At 39.6% G+C, this 24,314-nt stretch overlaps 1 long non-coding RNA gene across 3 annotated transcripts in view; it reads left to right on the top strand.

Annotated features, from left to right (window-relative positions):
* The first annotated feature begins 409 nt into the window (after nt 1–409).
* The window catches only part of LOC144371732 (uncharacterized), a 33,215-nt gene continuing 9,310 nt past the window's right edge, over nt 410–24,314 (top strand). The window contains exon 1 of one of the 3 annotated variants that reach the window (XR_013431819.1): nt 410–990. This is a non-coding gene — a long non-coding RNA (uncharacterized LOC144371732). The other 2 variants (XR_013431821.1, XR_013431820.1) reach the window with 2 other exon arrangements.

Genomic DNA, 24,314 nt, shown 5'->3' with positions numbered 1-24,314 from the left:
TGATGACAGATTTGGCTGCAGGTACCATAGATACCAAAGGTGTAACATATTAGAGGGAGTTTGTATAGACGGTGGGAAGAGGGGCCCCTCGACTAGTATGCAAACAGTGGTCAGTGCCACTGATCTGTCACTTGAGAGCCTTCTAGTGTAGTGGGTTCCAGAGCTGGAGTGCCTGGGTTCAAATCCAGATCTGCGACTTCATAGCTAGTCAAGTTACTTAACCTCTATCTTCTTTAGTTTCTTCTTCAATAAAAGTGATGATAATGATAATGCTTACTTCATAGGGTTATTGAAGATAGTAATGAGTTTGTATATAAAGAGTGTTTAGAATAGTGCCTGGTACTTAATAAGCACTGTACATATGTTTGATATTATTACCATTATTACTTTGTGTGTGGTGTGTGTGTGTGTGTGTGTGTGTGTGTTGTGTGTGTGTATTTGTGGTGCTGGCAATAGAATCCAGGCCTCATACATGCTAGTCAAGTGCTCTACCACTGAGCTAAATCCTCAGATATCCATTATTACTTTAGTGCTGAGAGGATTGAAAGGAAAAGAGTTTCTGTGATGTATTGGGGAAAGCAGAGTATATCCTGCCCTATGGGTTCTTCCACTATCTTTGAAACAAATGCCATCCACAAAAAGACAAGGTCAGGAGTCTGAAGCTATTATTTGGACACCTTAGAATGTGGTATGTCAAGTTAATTAGGTAGGCAGAATGGAATAGGATTCTTCAGTGGAAAATGGGAAGCAGTATTTAATGCTCGGTCCTTCTGTAGAAACAAGCTGTGTTGAATATTTCCTCATTGGAACAGAGAAATACCAAATGGGGAGAACAGTAACAGAGATAATATAGGGTAAGAGGATTCCTAAAATTTAATAATGCTTTTTTTCTTAGGAGCTAACCTATAGGTACTGTGATGATTCTTCAAGTTGGGGATACACCACAGTTAAGGGGAAAGGCTGCTGCCAGGAGTTACTTCATTTTCAGAGGTAGGATTAACCATATCAAAAATGCTTTCAAATACTGTTCTCTAAGTTTAGAGCCTTCTCTAAGTTTGGGGAAAGTCTTACCTCAATCACTGTCGCATACAATCTAGATGTTACAAACAGGAGGACTGGGTCATACTGAAAGTAGGTGCTTCATGGGGAGGCAAAATTGAGGAAACATTAGGGTTAAAAGTGAAATTTCATGAGATATAAAATTTTAAACAAAATTTTATCGAATCTAATTATGTATGAAAAAATAATATACAATGACCAAGTTGTGTTTATCCCAGGAATGAAGGGTTGGTTTAACATTAGAAGATCAATCAATACCATTCACCATATTAACAAGCTAAAAAAATAAGACTCATGATCATTACAATAAATACAGAAAGAGCATTTGATAGAATCCAACATCCATTCTTGTTTTTAAAAAGCAAAAACTAATGAGGGAACTAGGAATAGAAGGGAATTTCTTCAACTTGATGTAGGGTGCCTACCCCAAACCCACGGCTAAAATGTTTCATGGTGAATAACTGAATGCTTTCCCCCACATGATCATGAATAAGACAGGGATGTCCCTTCCTACCATCTCTATTCAACATTATATTGGAAGTTTTCACCAAGTGATAAGGCAAGAAAAAGAAATAAAGGGAAACAGATTGAAAAGGAAGAAGTAAAACTGTAGGCAACATAATGGTCTATGTAGAAAGTCCAATATGATCTACTGAAAAAAAGAACCTACTAGAACTACTATCAAGATGAAGCATATAGCCAGGCATGGTGGTACACACCTGTAATCCCAGTGGCTCGGGATGCTTGTAAGTTCAAAGCCAGCATCAGCAATTCAGTGAGGCCCTAAGCAACTCAGTGAGACCCTGACTCTAAATAAAATATAAAAAGGGCTAAGGATGTAACTCAGTGGTTAAGCGCCCCTCGGTTCAATTCTTGGCACCAAAAAAGAATTGAATAAAACAATTGCATATCTATTAACTTTAAGTTACTACAAAGAAGTATACGAGGCAGCTAAAACTTTATAAAGAGAAAAGTTTATTTAGCTCAGAGTTCTGAGGATTCCAGTCCAAAATTAGATGAACCCACTTCTTTTGGGCCTCAGATGAGGGTACTGGATGACAATGGTGGGGTACACATGTCAGAGAAAACTACTCACATCATGAACCAGGAAGCAAAGAGAGACAAGACTGGCAGGGTCCCCCAATTCCTTTTGCAAGCACATTCCTAGTGACCTAAGGACCTCCCATAAGGTACTACCTCTGAAAGGTTCATAGAACCTTCCAATAACACCACCTTGGTGAGATATACACATGTACCTTAGGGGATACTTATCCAAACCATAGCAATACTATGTACTAGCAATAGATAATTGGGCATAGAAAATTTAAATAATAATATCTAAAAATTATATATAAATCTGATTGCTTAATTCCAGAAATTTGGACCAGCTGAACAACATGGGAAATCCCATCTCAAAAAAGTGGGGAGATAAATCTGACAAAAGATGTAAAAGACCTGTACACCTGTGTGTTACCTTTCCATAGCTAGACCAAAATACCTGAAGCAATTAGCTTATAAAAAAGAAACGATTTAATTTGTCTCATGATTCAGTGAGTTCCATTCTAAGATCAGGTGCCCTCCTCATTGGTTTGGGTCTCTGGCAAAGGTGCAGACTGTGGCGGAGCACGTGGCAGAGCAAAACGACTTACATCACAAGCCAGAAACAAAGAGACAAAACCAAGAAGAGATTGGGGTCCCACAATCTCCTTTGAGGATACAGCTCCAATTAAATAAAGACATTCTACATGGCCCCACCTCCCTATAGCGCTATCAGGAAGATCAAGATTTTAACAGGGGACACATTCAAACTATAGAAACCTGTACTGCTGAGAGAAAGGAGCAAAATAGATGGAAAATAGCATTCACAGGTCAGAAAACTTAGTATTGTTACAGTGCTAATTCTTTCCAAATTCATCAATAGATTTGGTATAATCCTTATAAAAATATTAACAGGTATTTTTTGCAGAAATTGACAAGATGATCCTAAAATTTATATGGAAAGGCACTACAGAACTTGGCACAGAGTATAGAAACCCTGTTCAGGGTCCAGCCTTCCCACAATATCAGGACTTATTAGTAGATCCATACAGAGAAGAAAATCAGTGGAGAGGTCTCTATTTGCAGACAGGTCTACAAAGGATTTGAACAAACAATTTCCTGAAGTGGAAACCCCACTAAAGGCATAAGATGCTGAAATGCATGAGTTATGAGGAAAGTATAAAATAAAAGTACAATGAGATTTCACTTTAGATCTCATAGACAAAATTTTGAAAAGCTGGATCATGCCAAGTCCTATAGTAGGGATATGGGATCCTCATGTACTTCTAGTGATGGTGAAGACTTTGACAGTCAGAGATGAACATGGCAGTACATAGTCAAATTCAGTATCTCCAGGTACCCTCTGAAGAAATTCTCACACAGATCCATAAGGGGTCATGTAGGAGAAAATTCGCTATTGTGTGATTTGCAACAGTGGGAAGTTTGGAGGCCTGCTATGTGTCCATTAATGGGGGGGTACATGGGGACAGTGATGGATGCACTCTGTAGAAGGCCTCTTAGCAGTTGGAGCAAGACTTCACCATGTAGTACTGAGTGAAATGAAACAAACCATGTTACTTAACATTATTCATATAAGTCACAGATACACACATCTTCAAGAAGTCACACAAACAAAAAGGATATAAGTTAAGCACATTCAAAAGATCCTATGTGGTGTGGGTTAGGGGAGGAATGGGAGTATGGATAATAGGGAATAAATAAAACAAAAAGGAGAGTAAAAGATAAATAGAAAATAGATATAGTTGGCCCTCTGCATCTGCAGGTTTCACGTCCAGGGATTCAACTAACTGTGGATAGAAAATGTTTTGAAAAACATCCTATCTTTACTGAATGTGTACAAATTTATTTTCTTGATATTATATTCTGTGAACAATACAGTAAAACAACAGTTTACATAGCATTTACGTTATACTGGATATTATGGGTAATTTAGAGATGACTTAAGGTGAATGGGAGATGGGCTGGGGAGTGTTGCTCAGTGGTAGAGCACTGGCCTAGCATGTGAGAAGTCTTGGGTTACATCCCCACCATGTTAAAAAAATTTAACAAGAAGTTAAGTACTTGGGAGGATATGTGTGGGTTCTATGCAAGTACTATTCCATTTTATGCAAAGAACTTGAGCATCTGTGGATTTGGGAATTCATAGGAGGTTCTGGAACAAATCCCTTGCATATTCCAAGCAATAAATGTTTTCCTAGGCCTAGTTACCCATTTCCCTTTGGTATTTGTCCTTTGGTATCTGTTCTTCAATAAAAAGGAAATAGAAACCATATCTTCTGTTGACCTGAGGCCAGAATGCCCAGGTGGGCCTGCCTCAGATGAGTGTCTTAACTAGTCTTGACCCCTCCTCCCAGCACTGTAGTTGGTTGGGGCAGGTGTGGACATGATGTCACCTCACAGCAGTTCTAAGCTGTGATCTACTGAGGATGGGGGCTGTTCATGGGGAGATTAGAAATGGGAAAATTTTAAAAAGAAATGGGAAAATCAGAGCAGCCCAGTTCCTGTCTAGTCATAAAGTTACCAGATAACTATTTATTTTTTCTCTTTTTGAGGATAGCAGGGGTTAAACTAAGGGACACTCAACCACTGAGCCCCATCCCCAGCCCTATTTTGTATTTTATTTAGATACAGGGTCTCACTGAGTTGCTCAGCACCTCGGTTTTGCTGAAGCTGGTTTTGAACTCGTGTTCCTCCTGTCTCAGTTTCCCGAGCTGCTGGGATTACAGGTGTGTGCCGTGCCCAGCCCAGATGACTAATTTTTTGGTCTACACAGCAGTCCTTCTGGTGTCTGGACTGCATTGAGCCATGGGTTTATTTCATTTCCCTAGACTTACTCTTTTGATTTATTTTTAATTTTTTGGTACTGGGGATTGAACCCAGGGGTACTTTACCACTGAGCTGTATTCTCAGTCCTTTTTTATTTTTTTATATTTTGAAAACAAGAGTCTCACTAAATTGCTGAGGGTCTCACTAAATTGCCAAGGCTGGCCTAGAACATGTGATGCTCTTGCCTCAGCCTCTCAAGTTACTGTTATTTCAGTATGCACACTCAGCCCTTGACTCACTAATTATAACTATTAATGCATATAAATTATACATACTGATGGGTTTCACTGTGAAATTTCCATTCATGTGTATATTGTTTTTTATTATGCCTGAGCTCCTCTTGACTTTATTCTCATATTTCCCTAGAAGTGGCTTGTGTACACTCTTGGGAAATTGAAGCCAGATGATGACCCAGATTCTCTTTAGCTTATCCTCCCCTAGAATTCTTCACCTAATCATACCAATATTGCCCTTTCCATAACTAGCTGTGTGCTTGCCATATGTTTTCAAAACAAAACAATATATTACTTAGACAAACATACATGGGAGGTAAAATGTTCACAAAAAGCAAGGGAATGAGAATATAAAGGTCAAAATAGTGGTTTCCTCTGGGGCTGTTAAAGGAGCCATGTGAAGGGATCCGTAGGATGCTTCTAAAACACATTCTAGTGTTTTAGAAGCATCCTACGGATGTAGTTCTTAAACTAATTGGTGAGCATCCTACGGATGTAGTTCTTAAACTAATTGGCGAGTATGTATTTTATTATACTTCTTTAAATGGTATATATATATGTTTTCAGAAACTTTTCTCTATATTGAATGCATAGAAAAACTTAAAAGAAACACAAAGAGGTTTCAAATCCAATTACATTTACACCTGACACAACACACAGAATCAAAGAGAATCATAATAAATATATTAGAATATCTACCCATGGTGGGGCATGTCTTAGAAATAAGAGTGGAGAATGAAAATAAAATGGAATAAATGAATGAATGGAAAAAGGTACAGATTCTGCTATTTAAAGATAATATAACAAGACCAGTACACTAGAGTTTCCTTTACCTTCTGAGATTCAAAGGAAAAAAATACTATTGAATGTGATGAAGAAACTGGACCCTATTACATAAATCTGCTTGTTCCAAAGCCAAGGTCAAATCACATGAATACTCAAGAGATCATTATAATCAAGCAAATTGTTGCTAGAAAGGATGTCTGAGGTGAAGGATTTTGAGTACCCCCTAAGTGGTCATTCATCCAAAGTTTTGTCTGTAGATTGTTCCCTGCCATTCCTGAAGGATTCCAAACGCAGCTCTTACCCAGCCCCATTTCATAATAAACTAGTGGGAAAAAGAGAACAAACTTGTATACATACAAAAGCAAAAAAACAAACCCTGATACCTTAAAAGTATAGTGCATGTTGGGCCCTGTCCTGGAAATCGCTCCTAGAGTTTAAAAACAAAAACGTGGTGATTGGTGAAATGAGTGCTTGGGTAAATCTTAACCATCCTCAGACTAGAAAAGAATGATGAGGATTATAGTGAGTCTGCACAAATCAACCCTAGTCTCACTGAGCCTCCTTTGAGCTCCAATCATTCTGTCTCTGTCTTTGTTGATGGGCAAATGGAACTTTCCACTCAAGTCCTGAAGTTGCTTATTCTGTCTTATCTCCCCATATTCAATTTGTCTCATCAGAGCTGCTGTTTGCTGCAATTTTAGTTGAGATCAGGTCAGTTAGCATTACCAAAATGGCTTCCTATTACCATGGGATGTCTCATTTGAGGCATGTGCCTTCCTGATTAGCCCTTTGAGTCTACTAGCATATCAGGTAGAAATGTTCCTTGCAAATTAAACGTAGTAATGTACTGCAGACCAGCTGGAGTATAACTGGACCTCCCCATGCTCTGTATCACCCTGATCTGGCCCTCAGTAGCTTTCTGGGTGGGGCCCTTATTGAAGTCCAAGCCAGTTTGGGACAGCTGACCTTAACAAGATGGGGGTAGGCAGCTGCTTACTACTCCTATTAAAATCAAACTTACACAGCATACATTGCTGTCTTCTTGCCCTGGTGCTCACTTTGAAAACTGGCAGAAGAGGGGAAAGAGCCTATTATCTTTCTCAAACAGGGTATCTTTTTTCCCCACATTTTTTATTGGTGCATTGTAGTTGTACCTGTTGGGATTTGTTGTTAAATATTCTTACATGCACACAATATAACATCATAATTTGTCCAAAATCATTCCTCAGTACTTCCCCTTTCCCTTCTCTCCTCCCTCCCTGTGATCCCTTTTCTCTACTGACCTCCTTTTGATTTTCCTGAGATTCCCCCCACTTTTATTTTCCTTTTTCCTCTCTGGCTTTCACATATGAGAGAAGACATACAGCCCTTGACCTGAGTTTAGCTGTTTCATTTAACATAATGTTCTCAAGTTCCATCCATTTTCCTGCAAAAGAAATAATTTCATTTTCTTTATGGCTAAATAAAACTCCATTGTGTATATATGCTAGATTTACTTTATCCATTCATCCATTGATGGACACCTAGGCTGGTTTCATAGTTTGGCTATTGTGAATCATGCTGCTATAAACATGGGTAGGCATGTATCACTATAGTATGCTGACTTTAATTCTTTAGGATAAATATCAAGGAGTGGTTTAGCTGGGTCACACAATGGTTCCATTCCTAGTCTTTTGAAAAACCTCAATACTAATTTTCATAGTGGTTGTACTTACTTACAATCTTACCAACAATATAAAGGTGTTCCTTTTCCTCCACATCCTCTCTAGCATTTATTATTGTTTGTGTTCTTGATGACTGCCATTCTGACTTGTTTGAAATGAAATCTCAGTGGAGTTTTGATTTGCATTTCCCCAATTGCTAATGCTGTTGAACATTTTTTCATATATTGATTGGCCATTTGTGTTTCTTCTTTTGAGAAGTATCTGTTTAATTCATTTGCCCAGCTATTCATTGGGTTCCTTGGTATTGTTTTTGGTGTTATGTTTTTTGAGTTTTTTATATATTCTGGATATTAATCATCTGTCAGAAGAGTAAATAGCAAAGATTTTCTTCCATTCTGTAGGCTTTTTCTTCACATTCTTAATTATTTTTTTGCTGTGCAAAAGCTTTTTAACTGGATGCTATTCAAACTGGCTGTCTTTGCTAACCCAGAGTCTGTGTGGTGGCCAATCTACACTGGATCTGGAATGTCTCCCAAAGGCCCATGTGTTTAAAGACTTGGTTCCCAGCTTGGTGCTGAAGGTGAGGCTTAGTGGGAAATCTGAGGATACTAAGGGCATGTTCTAAAATAGGATATTAAGACCCTGGCCCCTCTGCTTCCTCTCTCTTGCTTCCCACCCTCCACGAAGAGAGCAGCTTCCTTCACTAAGTCCTCTCACTGACATGCCTCACCATAGGCCTCAAAGTTATAGGGCCAGCCAACCAGCTAGCCAGGACTGAAGCCTCCAAAGCTGCAAACCAAAATAAACCTTTCCTCCTTATAAGTTGATTATTTTGTTAACTATTCTGCAGTAACAGAAAGCTAACTCAAGCCTTATCCTGGTAAGAAAGTCAATAAAATTTTTTTTCTAGGAGCAGACAGATCTACTGCCATGATCAGGATCCATATGACATTAATGAGTATGTGTCACCCCTGTTCTTCCCTGAGTTTTGAACTTACCATCCTCCTCTCCATGAATCTAGTTCAGGCTTCTTAAAGGTTGTCCTGACCAACACTGTTTGTCTGACTCACGACAGCCCAGTTACCCAAAATTCGCTTTCACTTCACCCTCAGGCCTTTAATTTTTTTTTCAGTTGTACATGGACACAATACCTTTATTTTGTTTATTTATTTTTATGTGGTTCTGAGGATCGAGCCCAGTGCCTCACATGTGTGAGGCAAGCGCTCTTCCGCTGAGCCGCAACCCCAGCCCCTAAAATTTTTTTTGAGTCAGGGTCTCACTAAAATGTCAAGGATGACCTTCACCATCAGCACCAGATAATTTGGACTGTCCCTACCAGATTACACCAACTTTCCCACCCTAAGCAGACAGGCTCTCCAAAGGAAATCTCAATTCCTATAACTCGACCTTCAAGAATATTGGATGAGCTGGACATGGTGGTGCACACCTGTAATCCCAGCAGCTTGGGATGCTGAGGCTGGAGGATCACGAGTTCAAAGCCAGCCTCAGCAAAAGTGAGGTGCTAAGCAACTCAGCAAGACCCTGTCTCTCATAAATTACAAAATAGAGCTGGGGATGTGGCTCATTGGTTGAGTATTCCTGAGATCAATCCCTAGTACCCCACCCCACAAAAAAGGAGTATTGGATGATCTAGTAGGAGTGTTTGGGGATACAAGATGCTCTTCATTTACTTAGGGACCCACGGCAGCCTCTGGGCTTCTCACTCAAATGTAGGCAGCTCATGGATCAGTATTCAGACCCCACTACCTCTAGGCAGTATACTGTTGGTCCTCAATATGCCTCAGTGTCACCTGAGGGCAGTTAAGTCTGAGCATATTAGACTCATTATTCCCTTTACCAACCTGAAATGGAGTTTAGTAATAATGGAACCCATCTACATACATAGTTTAAAAATATTAACATAATGCACTAACTCTAACATAAAAGGAATAGATCAATTGCTTTTTTTTCTGCATTGAGATAAACTTTTCTCCTTTAGATCATTTATATGATAAATTGTATATATGTGTAGTGTGTGTGTGTGTTTCTTTCTCCTTTTTTAATTGTGTGTTACTGGGAATTAAACCCAGGAGCACTCCACCACTGAGCTATGTCCCTAGCCCTTTTAAAATTTTTGAGGCAGGGTCTCACTAATATGCCAAGGCTGGCCTCAAATTTACAGTCCTCCTGCCTTAGCCTCTCAAGTAACTGGGATTATAGGTGTGCACCACTGTGACTGACTGTATTAGTATATTTTTTCTGTTGAACCATAACATCCCTTAGATATGAATACACCATTAGTGTCTGTTTTCTAAGTTTTTTGAAGAGATTTTTGTTTCATAATGAAATGGCTCTAGGGTTTTCTTTTCTTGGGTTCTCCTTATCTGGTTTTACTACCTAGGTTACACTAGGTTCAAAAAATGGAATGGATGGGTTTTGTTCTTTTTTTATGTATAAGGTAAGAATGAACTACTCCTTAGAAGTTTGGTGGAACTCTACAAAACCAACTGGGCTTTTCTGTTTCATTAATACTCACTGAACTATTCAAGACCTCCCCCCATTCTTTTGTTCTGCTGGGGATGGAACACAGAGCCTTGTGCATGCTAGGCAAGCACCACTGAGCTACATCCCCAGCCCTAAGATCTCTCTTTTTGTGCCAAAAGCATGTTATATTTTTCTAAGAATGCATATCTTTTTCATCTAGGTTTTCAAATATTGGCATATAATTTGTAATCCTGCATTTTTAAAAAAGATCTGTTTTGTTCATAGTTACTACCTTGTTTTCATTCTATATTTTGGGGTTTTGGTCTGTTGTTTGTTTTGTACTAAGGATTGAACCCAGGGTGCTTTGTCACTATACTACATCCTTAGCCCTTTTTACTTTTCATTTGAGACAGGGTCTCATTAAATTGCTGAGGCTAGCCTTGAACTTGTGATTCTCCTGCCTCAGCCTCCTGTGTGGCTGGGATTACAAGCATACATCTTTGTGCTTGGCTACACTCGACTTTTAACTTTTCTCTGTTTTTTTCTTACCTACTCTTGTCAGAGGTCTGCCTCTCTTATTAGACTTTTTTAAAAAATATATCATTTTTATTATTATTGTTTGTTTTTTATGTGGTGTTGGGGATTGAACTCAGGGCCTTATGCATGCTAAGCAGGTGCTTTACCACTGAGCTATCCCCCTAGCACCCTCTTATTAGTCTTTTCAAAGAATCAGTTTGGGTTTGGTTAATTTTCACTGTTGTCTTTTGTTCTCTATTTCTGCCTTATCATTTTTATTTCTTGTATATTTAAATTTAGTAATATATACAATGTATTATTGGCAAAGAAAGTTACACCAATAGAACAGCACAGATACAGGTATATGTATATAAAGGAACTTAATGTATAACAAGCTATTGGAGAAAGGATAGTCATTTAAATTGAGGGTATTGCAAAAACTGACTTGTGACATGGAGAACAGTAAAACTGGATTTCTACCTTGTACCATGTACAAAAGTGGATTCTAGACACATGTTGGACATAAATGTGAAAGATAAAATGGTAATCTTAATAGGAGAAAATAGAGAAATTGTAGGAGGATAGCTTTATGACTTAAGGGCTTAGATAAAATTCCAAGACTATGGTAAAAAAGATGATTGATTGGATTACATTAAAGCTAAGGATTTGCTGGGTGTGGTGGTGCATGCCTGTTTTCCCAGGGACTCATCAAGCTGAAGCAAGAGGATTGCAATTTCAAAGCTAGCCTTAACAATTTAGCATGCTCTAAGTAACTTAGTGAGACCCTGTGTCAAGATTAAAAATTTAAAAGTAGGGCTGGAGTTGTGTTTCAGTGGTAGAGCGCTTGTCTTGCACATGTGAGGCACTGGGTTCAATCCTCAGTACCACATAAAAATGGATAAATAAAGTAAAGGTATTGTGTCCATCTACAATTTATATATATATATATATATATATATATATATATATATAATTAAAAAATAAAAAGGGCTAGGAATGTGCCTCAGTGGTTAAGCATTCCTGGGTTTACCACCCCACCCCATACAAAAAAAAAACCCTAAGGATTTGTGGTCAGTGAGAGACATTATGGACACAGGTAGAAGAAAACTTGCAGATTGAGGAGAGTAGTTGCAGTGTCTAAATATCTAAAATATACAAAGACCTCCCATTAATCAATAGGAAAAGAACAGTTGAGATTTGTAATGGACCTCAATGGTAGAACACATGCCTCGTATATTCAAGGCCCTGGGTTTGATCCCCAGCACAGCAAAAAGAAGAAGGAAAAGGGAAGGAAGGGGGGAGAGGAGAAGGCAAAAGCATAGGCAATTTGCAGAAGAAATATGAAAAGCCAACAGCTGTTTAAGATTGGAAATCTGAGGAATTAAAATAACAGTGAGATATCACTTTTTGTCTATCAGATCAGCAAAATTAGAAAGCAGAATAAGGCCAAATGGTGGTGGGGATATGAATACCTATGTTTGTAGGTCTTATGTGGCTGATGGAAATGTGGACTAAAGCACCCACTGTGAAAAGCTTTTGGAAGTTCCTCCTCACCTGAGATGGTGTATATTCTATGATCCAACAGTTTTGCCCCTAGCTATTGTAAGTCCCAGAGAAATATACAGATATATAAGGGGATAGACAAAAGGGTCTTCATCACAACATGAAGCATAAAAGGAAAAGGCCAAAACCAAATGTATGCCTTCCAAATTAGAAGCTTCCAGGGGCAAAAACACAAGTCTTCCTTCATTAAAATAGAGTTTCCCTGACCTATGTTTCCAGGTACTTACAGTGGTGCAGATTCCAGAGGTAGGAGTTATCAGTAGTTATATATTTTTTTAAATATTTATTTTTTAGGTGTAGATGAACACAACCCAATGCCTTTATTTTTATGTGGTGCTGAGGATCGAACCCGGGTCCTGCCCGTGCTAGGCGAGCGCTCTACTACTGAGCCACAATCCCAGCCCCAGTAGTTATAATTTTTAAAGCAATGATTAAAGTTTTAAAAATATTTCTAACAAACATTAATAGCTGTTTTTTTCCAGTGTTAAGTTATTTTGAAATTATATTTGAACAGTCTAATTTTTCACTCTTTAATTTTCTAGATGCAATGATTATTATGCTGATATGAAAGTTATAAGTTACAGCTCAGGCCACCAGCGGGGAGCTGTGAGGGGTCTGCACTATATGGCACCTCTGTGATCTTCTCTGGGGATCATTCCACATAATCTGATTTTTTAGTTTGCCCCTCCTCATCAAGATGCTTCATTTTGTGGATATATGTATAATACTTAAATTTATTAAACTCTATCTGTCCTCTTCACAGTTTTTTTTTCTGGTAACATCTTTCTTATCAGTATCAACAGCATCTACTATTGGGAACATCATTGGTTTTGTTTATTTATTCAGTTGTTATTTTCTTATTCTCTCTTTGCCCCTCCTCCCTCCATCCCTTTCTTCCTCTTTCATCTTTTTTTCTCTCTATCCATTCTTGGTTTTTTTTTTTCAGGGGGGGAAATACTAGGGATTGAACTCAGGGGCACTCAACCACTAAGCCACATCCCCAGCCCTATTTTGTATTTTATTTAGAGACAGGGTCTCACTGAGTAGCTTAGTGCCTCACTTTTGTTGAGGCTGACTTTGAACTCGAGATCCTCCTGCCTCAGCCTCCCAGGCTGCTGGGATTACAGGCATGCGCCATTGTGCCCGGGTTCTCTATCCATTCTTTGTACCTCTTCCTTTCCCTCCCCATTTCTCTTTCTCCCCCTTTCTCTATATTATTGGATTTTGATGCTAACAACTAGCCCAAATGGTGGTTTTTTTAAAATGGAAATTGATTTTTAATTATTTACTTTCAGGGAAAAAAAAAGGAAACATCTAACAGTGGAACCACTTAAATTGATTCATTAGAGTGGGTTGATTTTAGGCCCTTACAGCTTCAAAAAACCTGTCATTCAAAATATGTTCACACATGAGTATAATATTTAGTTTTAGAATTTTTATTATTATTATTATTATTATTTTAATTTATTTGGGTCTGGAAATTGAACCTAGGGGTGCTTTACCACTGAGCTACATCCCTAGCCCTTTTTATTTTTTAGGACAGAGTCTCACTAAGTTACCCAGGCTGTCCTTGAACTGGCAATCCTCCCACCTCAGCCTCCTGAATAGCTGGAATTACCACTGCGTCCAGCTCAAATTTTTATTTTTAAATTAGCCAAAATTAATATTTCATTTATTATATGGGAGGTTTTAATACATTCTAACAGCTTAAAATAATTTTTTTTCTTTAAAGAGAGAGTGAGAGAGGAGAGAGAGAGAGAGAGAGAGAGAGAGAGAGAGAGAGAGAATTTTTTAATATTTATTTTTAGTTCTCGGCGGACACAACATCTTTGTTGGTATGTGGTGCTGAGGATCGAACCCGGGCCGCACGCATGCCAGGCGAGCGCGCTACCGCTTGAGCCACATCCCCAGCCCCTTAAAATAATTTTTGAGAACTTAAGCATATAAATGGATCTAATTTTTACAAATACTTACTTTTAAATCTGTCTTAAGGTTTTCCAGAGAAATAGGATGTATGTATATAAATATATAACTAAGCTGGACATGGTAACAGGCACTTGTAGTCCCAATTACTTAAGAGGTTGAAGCAGGAGGATCGCTTGAGCCCAGGAGTTTGGGGCCTGCTTGGGCAACACACTAAGATCTGTTTCTTAAAAATAAATAAAGAGAGAGAGACTGATTTATTGTAAGGAGTGTTAGCTCATGTTATTATGGAAGTTGACCAGTCTCTAGTTCTAGTTCTGTAAGGCAAATCAAGTCAGAGACCCAGAAAAACCAATGGTATAGTTCTAGTCTGAAGGCAGGCAGCCTCAAGACTTACGAAGAGCTGATGTTTCAATTTAAGTCCAAAAGGAGTGAAAAGCTGATGTCCCATTTTGAAGAGAGTCAGGCAAGATAATTCTCTTACTCAAGGGAGGATCAGGCTTTTGTCTATTCAGGCCCACTCATATTAGAGAGGGCAATCTGCTTTACTCAATCTACAATTTAAATGTTCATTTCATTCACAAACACCCTCATGGAAACCACAGAATACTGTTGGACCAAATACTAGGCACACCATGGCCAAGTCAGATTGATATGTGGAATTGATCCTCATAAATCCTCCCTTTTCTCCTCACAAACTCCTTCCCCTCCAAAGGAGGTAAAGCCTTTCACTGATATTTATTCTTTTCTTTGAGATCCTGGGTCTTAAATACTATGATATAAAGTTAAATATTCTTAAATATTATGGTATAAAGCCTCCACATGTTATGTTACATGATAATGGGATAAAAGAGGGAAGAAAAAGATATTTGATACACCCACAGGTATAGTCACAACAGAATACAGAAGAAATATTTGTGAAAATTAGAGCCCTTGTTTCTTGTGACTGTTCATGTGGTTATAGCTGGTATTCATAACTACCCCTTTCAGTTACCAATTCCATATTCCCTTTCTTCTCAGCAAGAATCTGGGCTGGTTGGTTCTTTCCCTGGTGGGATGACTCACACCTTCATTTTGGAAGGGTCTGGGCCATTTGTAGTCCTGCCTGGATTAGGTGGTAATTTTTCATTGAACTTAATAATAGCCATGATAATATTAAGAGGTGGCCTAAGGGATCTCCTGCATCCACAAATACTCTTTCTTACCTCCACTGTGAAATTGCTGTGCGATTTCCCCATGGTTGACAGGATCAGTCACCCATCCAGGGCTGTGATTCCCTTCTTTGCCTGTTGATTCAGAAGCCTGAGGAGTCTGAAGTGGAGGGATGGGACTCCACTTACAGTACAATGGAATCATTGTTGTGACTTCCTTTAGAAATAAGGCCTCTAGGCATGTAGAGCAGGAAGTAGTGTGAACAGGAAGCAAAAATTTTGCCAGTGAGTCACTAGGGGTGATGATTACTGGTGCCATTTCCACCCATTGATTTCTGGACCCATGAACCCCAGCTGTGGGAGAAATAGTACTATATATTGGATGTTTATTCAGAGAACAGACTTTGGGTGACCCTTGCCGCACCTCTGCAAGGTATTGCCATCTAGATGGCACTGTAACCACTGTAACTAATCTTCAAAAGGCCATTCCACTGTTCTGTCAAGCCAGCTGCTTCAGGCTGGTAGGGAATATGGTAAGACCAGTGAATCCCATAAGCATGGGCCCAGCTGTACTTCATTTGATGTGAAGTGAATTCCTTGATCAGAAGCAATGCTATATGCCATGCCATGAGAGGCATTCTGCAAGTCCATGGATGGTAGTTTTGGCAGAAACTTTGTGTGTAATTCCACAATTAGAGTGTCTATTTCAGGAAGAACAAAAAACTGCATCTTCCATGAAGGAAATCATCCAGAAGAATCAACCCTGCCACCAAGTAGTTGGTTCATAACCCTGGGAAATGCTGCTGTATCAGGGACTCAGAGTTGATCTGTGTGGCTGGTAGGTTGGGTGCTCAGCAATGGCCATAGCCAGGTTGGGCTTAGTGTCAGTCCATGTTGCTGAGCCCATGAATAACCTCTGCTCTGCCTTCATGGCCACTTTGTTGAAACCCATTGTAAGATGACAGGGGTAGCTGGGGAAAGAAGCTGACTGGTCACTTTATCCATTTGATTATTAAAATCTTATGTTGAGGTCACTCTTTGGTGAGACACAAATACAATCATACTTTACCTTGTTAGTAAGATTTTTGTCACTGTTACCAAAATACCTGACAAGAACCACTTAGAGGAGGAAAGATTTATTGGCTTATAGTTTCAGAGGTTCATTGGACCATGGTCAGCTGGCTTCAAGGCAGAAACATCTTGTTGGAAGGGGATGTTGGAGGAAAGCTCACAGCAGCCAGGAAGCAGGGGCAAGAAGATGGTGGGGAGAAGATAAATCCTTCTAGGACATGCCCCTAGTGACCTACTTCCTCCAACTAAGTTCCACCTCCCAGTAGCCCAGCTATAAATGAGGTCAGGGCCCTCGTGATCCAATCATTGCCTAAAACTGCACCCCTTAAAAAATAGAAAAGACCACACCTCTTAACCTTGCTGTATCTGGGACCATGCTTTCAACATGTAAGCTTTTGGGGGGACATTCCAAATCCAAACTTCAGCATACCTCTTACCCCAATTTAATTGTCAATTTTTCAACTGTGTTTCTTCCAAGTATCTGACTATACTTTGAAAAAATTGTCCACAGGCCATGAATTATCTAATCATTTTACATATCTGGTCATTTTAATTTCTAAGAAAAGTGAACAAAAAGGTGCACTGCTTGAAGTTCTGCCCACTGGGAGGATTTTCCTTTACCACTGTACTTTGGGGATGTCCCAGAGAGGGACTGTAGAGCTGTAGCTGTCTGCTTTTGGCTATTCCCTGCATATCATGAAGAACCATATACAAGCCAGGCCTGAGTCTTCTCTTCCTCTGTCTATTGATCATAGAGAACTTCCCCATGAGAGCATAGGTGGAGGTTGAGAGAGGGAAGGCAGTGTAGCAGGAGTGGAGACCATGGGCATTTGGGCCACTTAATGTAACTGTGTCTTCAGAATTTGCTTGTTGCATATATACCACTTCCATTTGGTGATGGAGTGCTGCTATGCAGGTCCAACTTCATGGCTTGGTGGCTCAGATAAATATCCAGTTCATGATGGGAATTTCAGGATACATAGTAACTTGGTGGCCCATAGCTAAGCATTTAGGTCTGTACTAAGGCCCAGTAGCAGGCCAAGAGCTGTCTTTCAAAAGGAGAGTAGTTATCTGCAGATGATGGCAGGGCTCCAAAATCCTAAAGGTTTTCACTGCAATTCACTTTCTGGGGCCTACAAAAAGTTTCAAACATTATCCCTATCTGCCATTGACTACTCAGATACCAATGGGTCTGCTGGATCATATGGCCATAGTGGCAGAGCAGCCTAGACCTATTATAATGACTTCTCTTGTTTTGGGCCTTTCTCAAAACCAGCAGCTTTTTAGATCACTTGGTAAATGGACCAGAGGAACGTAATGCATGAGAAGTTGTGTCTCTTTTTGGTTGTGGGAAGGGAAATAGAACAATCTGTCTTCCTTCTTAAAACAGATATCTTGACATACCCTTACTACTGGACTCCTAGAAATTTCACTGAGGTAAAGGCCCCCTGAATTTTTTTCCCAGACTTATTTCCTACCTGCTGACATGCAGACATCTTGCCAATAAGTTTAAAGAAATTGTCACTTCTTACTAAGTCCAATTGGTATAATATCATTAATATCATGTACCAGCATGATATCTGTGGAAGCAAAAAAATCTATCAAGATTTCTTTGGACTAAATTATGAAATTAGGACTGGAGGTAGGACAGTCAAGGCATATTGCTGGCCATGCCAGCTGGAAGAAAACTACTTTCGGTGGGTCTTATGGACAGATACAGGCAAAAAGATCATTTGTCAGAGCTCTAGCTGTATATCAAGTACCAGATGATGTATTAAGTTGCTCTAACAATGAAACCACGCCTGGAACAGCAGATATAAATAAATGGAGGTAATGCCTGGGTAAGCTCACAGTAATCCACTGCCATTCTTCACGATCCCCTGTCTTCTGCACAGAACAGAGGCATGTTGAATAGAGATTATTCTCACGACCCCTGCATTCCTCAGGTCTTTCATGGTAGCACTGATTTCTGCTATCTTCTAGGATTGTGTTATTGCTTTCAGTTTATTATTTCCCTTGGTAGAAGTGGTTCCAGTGGCTTCCACTTGACCTTTGCCACCATAACCCTCACTCCACAGATTAGGAAATCATTGTAGGATTCTGCCAGTTGCCAAATGTATCTTTTTCAACTGTGCATTAAGGGACTCAACTGGACTCACTGTGAGATGATCTGAATTAAAATTCCATTGATCTCCTGTTATGGTCTGGATCTAAAGTTGTTTCCCCCAAAGAGCTCATGTGTTAGATAATGTAGCAATGTTCAGAGGTGAAAAGATTGGATTATGAAAGCTGTAACCTCATCAGTAGATAAATCCATTTGATGAATTAATAATTTGAATGGACTACTGGGAACTATAGGCAAGTGGGACATGGCTGGAGGAAGTAGGTCACTGGAGATGTGCCCTTGTGGTTTATGTCTTATCCCTGGCCCCGTCCCCTCTCTGCTTCTCAGCTGCCATGAGCTGAGCAGCTTTCTTCTATGTCGTTCTGCCATGGTATTCTGCCACACCCCAGGCCCAGACCGGTAGAGTCTAAAACCATTGAACCCCAAATAAACTATTCCTCCTCTTAAATTGTTCTCTCAGGTAATTTGATCACAGAGAGGAAAAGCTGACTAATACGGCCCCTGACCTCCATAAGGCCTGACTCTGATGTGTTCACAGTGACATTTTGGGTCTCCTGGAATTAGTGTCAGTTCAGAGCCAGTGTCCAGCAATTTTTTAAAAATGTAATTATTTCTTTTCCCTCAGTGTACAGTTGCCCTAGTAAAAGGTTCTAAGTACCTTTGAGAAAAACTGGGAAAAAGATTACAGTATGTAATTTCAGCAGTGTACTGGGGTCTTTCCTCAAGGGGTCCCAGTCTCCCCTTCATTCAAGGGGTTTTGGGTTCTATAAACTGATTCAAGTCTGGAAATTGTCTTGGGGGCTATGATACTATGTTTTTATGATTCAAGTTAGACTTTTGTTCATTTGACCTAGAACTTTTATGCTGATACAGCTCAAGTAAGAATTGTGGGCTTCTCAACTATTTCACTTCTAGGAATACCATGATCAACAAGCCAATGCTCTAGATTTGTGCAAAATTAAATTATTCTGATTGCTGAGTTGACTGCTGTCCATTACCACATTAACCTGGCCTTTGGCTGATGTGGTCTACCTCTTTACCCCTACTTTCCTGGAAGTCAGTTACAGATGGTCTCCCCTTATGATAGTTCATTTTAGGATTTTTTAACTTGATGATGGTGCAAAAGTGATGGGCATTCAGTAGAAACTGTACTTCAATTTTTTTTTAAAGAGAGAGAATTTTTTAATATTTATTTTTCAGTTTTCGGTGGACACAACATCTTTCTTTTATTTTTATGTGGTGCTGAGGATCTAACCCAGCGCCCCGTGCATGCCAGGCAAGCGGGTTACCGCTTGAGCCACATCCCCAGCCCTGTACTTCAAATTTTGAATTTTGATCTTTTCCTTTTCTCAGGCTAGCAAGATATGTTCTTATCCTGGGCAGTGGCTGCAGTAGCCACCCCCAACTCCCAATTAGCCATGATCTCAAAGGGGAAACCAATAACACTCTACTGTGTCCTGTATTGCTAAGATATGATGTTTGGTAGATTAGGTATACTGCATGCATTTTCAACTTATGATGAGTTTATCAAGACATAACCCCCATCAAAAGTTGAGGAGCACCTACACTTGCATGGCATTTCAGTTTCCCTAATTCAGCGGCAGCAGTTCCCACTGTAAGTTCTGAGAGGAGTGATTAGGGAGGTTTTCAAAAATGCTGGAGCTCCCCTCTCAAAAAATTCCCATAATCCTGATGAAAGGTGTGTCTTCTGGGCCCTTCCACAGTGAGTAAATCTTAAATGGCAAATCCAATCTAAAATTCCAGTCTCCTCAGGTCTTTGAATCTTTTCCTGTATATTTTATTGAGGCAAGTCCAGCTTTTTTTTCTTTCTCTTTTGCTGGTCCCATCACAATGTTTCAACCAACCACCCCAACTGTCAGCACTTTTTTTGTGGTGCTAGAGATTGAATAGGGCCTTGTGCACCTGAGGCAGGCACTCTTCCAACTGAGCTATATCCCCAGCCCATTAGCACCCTTTCTAAGTTTCCAAGTGGCAACCTTAAATTCAGTATCTCTTTGTGGGCCCATATCAATAAATTTTATCCCAATCCAACATTATGTTCCTTCCACTATTATCTCACACCCTGGTACTAGGGATTGAACCCAGGGGCGCTCTACCACTGAGCTACATCCCCAGCCTTTTATTTAGTTATAAGAGAGGGTATCTCTTAAGTTACTGAAGCTGGTCTCAAACTTGCAATCCCCCTGCCTTAGCCTCCCGAGTTGCAGGGTTCACAGGCATGCACCACCATGACTGGCCTTATATGTATTTCTCAATACAGGCTCCCCAGATTTCTGTCTGTATAAATTAGAAGACTCAAGTAGCTTTGGAGTGTACTGCATTCCCTCATGGGTCTACTTTGTGCCTCACCATTAGAAGCCTGCTGATACTTGAGTCTAGTTACAGATCTAGAAGCAAATGCAGGGTGGCAGGGATGGGTTGTAAGGAGGATCAGCATTTTCTTGCATAGCAACTGCCTCAGAGGAGGCTATTACTTTCCTCAGGCAATTCAGGGCTAACACTCTCAGAGGAAGGTGAAGAGGCTTTTTCCTCTAGGGTTGTGGAGGCTACTTCCCTTGGCAGAGAAGACACATCAAAATTTAGGGGCCAAATGTCCCCAGTTTCATCAGGGATCTTCCCACATGTCTTCATTACATCTTTCAGGACCCCATTCTTTCACAATCAATGTCCTCCTAATAAAGATTGGCAGTTCACTTGCATTGTAATTCAGCCAGGTGATACAATGCTGAGTTTGATTGTTGGCAACTACCAGAGATCAGAGTGACCTTCAGAACACACATAAAAGCTTTTAGGACATTTCTGCAGTGTTTGAGCTTAGGATTCATATCCTTAAACTCATCCTTTACTTTCCCCACTTTGTCTGGTGATATTAAGAACATTCATCCAACCTAATTATATTTGACAAAAATATCCCTAAGGATCATATACACAGTCACCCAGAACCTTTTTATAAGTGATTGATTATAAATATCCTGTGGTGACATTTTGTGGAACTCTATTGCCAGATCATGGCATAGATCAGTAACCAATGGGATATCAGAAAGAGGGAGAGATTGTTATAAGGAATTGGCTCATGTTAATTATGAAGACACAAGAGATTTGATTGTGTAGTTCTAGTCTGAAGGCCAGTAGACTTGAAGAACCAGTGTTTTAATTCAAATATAAAAGCCAGGAAGAACCAGTGTTTTAATTAAAATACAAAACCAGGGAAAAAAAACCTATGGCCCAATTCCAAAACAGGCAGGAAGAATTGTTCCTTACTGTGAAGAAGATAAGCCTTTTTTTTTTTTCTATTCAGGCCTTCAATTAGATGAGGCCTGCTGACATTAAGGAGGACAGCCTGCTTTACTCAGTCTACCAATTTAAAAATTTTAGGGGTGGTACTGGGGATTGAATTCAGGGGCACTCCACCACTGAGCCACATTCCCAGCCCTATTTTGTATTTGATTTAGAGACAGGGTCTCACTGAGTTGCTTACCATCTAAGACTGGCTTTCAACCTGAGATTCTCCTGCCTCAGCCTCTTGAGCTGCTGGGATTACAGGCATGCACCACCACACTCAGCTTTAAATTTTAATCTCATTTTAAAATGCTCTTATAGAGGGGCTGAGGTTCAGTGGTAGAACACTTGCCTACCATGTATGAGGCACTGGGTTCGATTCTCAGCACCACATATAAATAAATGAATAAAATAAAGGTCCATGCATCTAAAAAAATATTTTTTAAAAAACACTCTTATACAAACATCCAAAATAATGTTTGAGCAAATATCTGTGCACGCCATGGCCCTGTCAACACCTAAAATTAACTATCATATTGGACAATGTTGAATATCCATGTCTTAGTCTATTTTCTGTTGCAGTGACAGAATACCTGAAACTGGGTAATTTGTAAAGAACAAGGACTACTCTTGGGCACAGTGGCACATGCCTATAATTCCAATGACTGTGAAAACTGAGGGAGGAAGATTACAAGTTCAAGACCAGCCTGGGCAACTTATTGAGACCCTGTCTCAAAAAATAACAAGGGGAAATGCCTAGCTCATTACCTACCCTCTTGTCTGATCACAAGACAAAACAGGGAATGACATCATCCAAAGAACAAGGAGGTGCTGAAGGGAGGTCCTCAGCAGCACCTCCTAGCAATAACTGAGGAGATGAAATTGTCAGAAAGGAACTGGCCCCAAAGACATCTCCATTGCTTGAGTCCCTCCATAGCCGACCTCAATTCCCAGCCCCTCTAGACTAGGTCTCCTTCTTCACTTATCTTTGTTCCCAAGAAAGAAAGGAGGTGGCTGGGGTAGGTGCTGTAGCTCAGTGGCAGAGCGCTTGCCTAGCATGTGTGAAGCACTAGATTCGATTCTCAGCACCACATATAAATAAGTAAAATAAAGGTCCATTGACAATTAAAAACAATATTAATAAAAAAAGGAGGTGGTGGCTGGCAAGTACTCCGAGGGACAAAGAATGGACCTGGAACATGAACTGAATGGAGGAATTCTCTTGAACTCAAAGAGTTGGGTGTCCTCCAACATTTCCTCAGACTACTATCTCTCCAGAGGTCATAACAGTCTGCAGAGGACACAAGTCAGGACACTCCCCACCAGAATCAATGACCCTAGCTCTATAAAGTATACAAAGTCCTGCATTCCCCCACCTTATCTCCCTTACATCCTACTTTCTATGCCCCAGCCATTCCCAGCAGGACAAGTTGCCCCCCCCACCCCCGCTGTCTGTTCTCTGGACCTTAACTATTGCTCAGATCTCAGCAGGATTTTCATCCTCCTTCTCAAACAAACCCCTATAGCTCACGTGGGATCTTCCTTCAGGCATAGAAAAGTGGAAGTATTAGCTATGAAAAATCTGATCTTCCAGTTCACTTATTCATTCTACAAATGTAGTCAAATCTACTGTTTATTCCATCTATTACATTCTGTACTTTAATTATTTTTTTATTTCAAATTTTTATTTACTCATACCCTTTCCTGTATGTGGTTATGTCCAACAATTTAAAAGTAAATAAAACAGGAAACAATTTTATATGAATACCCGCCAGTTGTAATACATGTGATATTTCAGGTAAATAATGTGTTTTGCATCTGAAATTTTATCCATAGACACCCAAAGAACAATAAAGTTCCTGTTTGATGTAATAATTAGTATATCATTTGGTTTAAGATGACTTGATTCAGTGTTTAATAATTGTCAAATGTTTTAGTGTAAGAATTAAATAGGCCTACTGGACACTTTCTTTTCAATTTAGTGTTTTTTTTTGGGGGGGGGCGGGTTTACTGGGAATTAAACTCAGAGTGATCTACCACGGAGCTACATCCCCAGCCCTTTTATTTAGGGACAGGGTCTTACGAAATTGCCAAGCCTGGTCTCAAACTTGCAATCCTCCTGTCTCAGCCTCCTGCATTGTTGGAATAAAGGGTGTGTACCACCATGCCCGGTCTAATGTGCTTTTTACTTGAGCTCAGCAGAATGGTTGAAGAAACACTTTATTCTTTCTATTTCAGTGTATTATTTATGTATGAGATATGTTCAACATGTTCTATGTCTTAGAAGTGCTCCAAGTCAGAATATGTTGCTTTTGAAACACAGTATGGAGAACATCTACCTGTACTAGACCTGAAGGTAAATGTGTAGATGTGAGTATCCTAAAATATACATATGACTGGCCTTTTTACTCTCTATCTCTAGATGCATTTGAGAAACTGTACCTTGTTTTAATATAATATAAGCAGTGTCTTTTGATTATTTATGAACAGTAAATACATATTGTTGACATGATTTTTTAAAAAAATATTTATTTAGTTGTAGATGAACACATAG

The sequence above is a fragment of the Ictidomys tridecemlineatus genome, chromosome X, assembly GCF_052094955.1.
Source record: "Ictidomys tridecemlineatus isolate mIctTri1 chromosome X, mIctTri1.hap1, whole genome shotgun sequence".
NCBI classification, from domain to species: Eukaryota; Metazoa; Chordata; class Mammalia; order Rodentia; family Sciuridae; genus Ictidomys; species Ictidomys tridecemlineatus.
This window is presented reverse-complemented; position numbering and strand designations above follow the sequence as displayed.